Source organism: Teleopsis dalmanni, chromosome 1 (assembly GCF_002237135.1).
Source record: "Teleopsis dalmanni isolate 2A chromosome 1, ASM223713v2, whole genome shotgun sequence".
NCBI classification, from domain to species: domain Eukaryota; kingdom Metazoa; phylum Arthropoda; class Insecta; order Diptera; family Diopsidae; genus Teleopsis; species Teleopsis dalmanni.
Genome location: NC_051846.1, coordinates 147,183,599 through 147,185,629, shown reverse-complemented (window position 1 = coordinate 147,185,629; position 2,031 = coordinate 147,183,599).

The following is a 2,031-nucleotide window of genomic DNA, read 5'->3' as shown; positions in this document are numbered from 1 at the left end:
GTTACAAGTAATTGAAAAGGAAAAAATTCATGTAATGCCTTGCTAATGCGAGATTAAGTAATTGCGCTACAAATTACTTGGAGCGGGTGATGACTTTTGTTGTATGTTACATGTGCTAGTTGGGGCAGGGTCGGGGTGTGTGTTCGCATGTCACTTTACATGAAAGTAGGTTGCAATCTAAGTAAATTAAAAACGTTTTGTTGCATTTATGGGTAATTAAGTCATTAGACGGTTTTTAAATTAAAGAAAAACAAAAAATTAATTAAAGTAAAGCACTAGTGACATAATTTCAAATTTTACTTAAATATTTCCTTATATTTCCTTACATGTAACAGACATCATTTTTGTCGAAAAAACTGTATCATCTTAAATAACCTTAAATAAAATATATTAATATATTTTATATATAGTAATATATAATAAAGAGATTTTTTCGAAGAGTAGTGAACAATAACAACAAAAATTCATTTTTATATTATTTTAATTAATTGAATTTTGCAAATGATGCAACAAATCGTAGTAATGACAAATTTACTGATCAACTTGACGACTAAACAAAATTCTTGATTTAGTAGTAGTCATATGGAACGCTAATGGTCTATCAAAACATGCTATCGAAATAAAAGCATTTTTAAAACTAAACCAGGTCGACATAATGCTAGTATCAGAAACCCATTTCACGACGCGTAGTTTCTTTAAAATTCCGAACTACGAACTTTATCACACAATGCATCCCAGTGGTAAAGGAAATGGTGGCTCTGCGGTCCTCATAAGGAACTCGATAAAACATTATGAAGCAAAACCATATTGCAAGAATGAAATCCAGGCAACAAACATTGTTGTACAAACTAAAGAAGGCGACATGACTTTCTCATCACTCTACAGCCCACCGCGCCACAGTATCACGAAAGATATGTACATATCATTTTTTCAGCTGCTTGGACCTAGGTTCCTAGTAGGCGGAGATTTTAATGCTAAACACTTAAAATGGGGTTCCCGCCTAATATCTCCAAAAGGACGTCAACTCTTCGAAGCAATAAATGTACTCAACCTCCACACAATCTCAACAGGTGAACCCACATATTGGCCAACGGATAGAAGAAAAATACCTGACTTAATTGATTTTGCGGTATCAAAGGGGGTACGTATCGAAACAACTACCTGTAAGTCCAATTTCGACTTGTCATCTGACCACTCGCCAATAATAATCACTCTCAATGACTGCTGTGAAATTATGGAAAAATGTATTCTTCATAATAAAAACACTGACTGGAATAGTTACCGTCAACTAATTTCAATTGGTCTAAATACCGAAGTCAGGTTAAAAACTGAATCTGACGTAACTGAAGCAGTAGAGCATTTCAACTCTTGTGTCCAAATGTCTGCATGGGAATCAACCCCACCAATTTCTAAAAGTGTTAAGCAAGATTATCCATTTAACATTAGATACCTGATTAAAGAAAAGCGTAGGATGAGAAAACATTGGCAACAGTCGAGATTCCCTGCGGATAAAACTCGCTTAAACAAACTGTGTAAACTCGTTAAAGCCCTTCTTTTAAAGTATAACAAAAATCGCACGTCGCTATACCTTCAAAACCTAAGTGCTTCATGTGATACAAAATATTCCCTTTGGAAAGCCATAAAAAAGAACAACAGACCGATTGTCTATCAACCACCTATACGCAAAATCGACAACTCATGGGCAAAAAGCGATATTGAAAAAGCAGAAACATTTGCGTTACATTTGGACCAGGTCTTTAAATCAAATGATAACCAAAATATGCCTAATGTCATGAATCAAAGGATTAATTTTCTACAAGAGCCTTATCAATTGGAACTTCCAATTAAAAGATATACTATTAATGAAGTTAGAGATGTAATAACAAAGTTAAAAGTAAAAAAAGCTCCAGGATACGATTTAATCACAGGCATGGCCTTGCAGCAGCTCCAACCAAAAGGATTTGTATTTCTCACTCATCTATTTAACGCTGTGATAATAAGGGGGTTTATTCCGCCACAGTGGAAGATAGC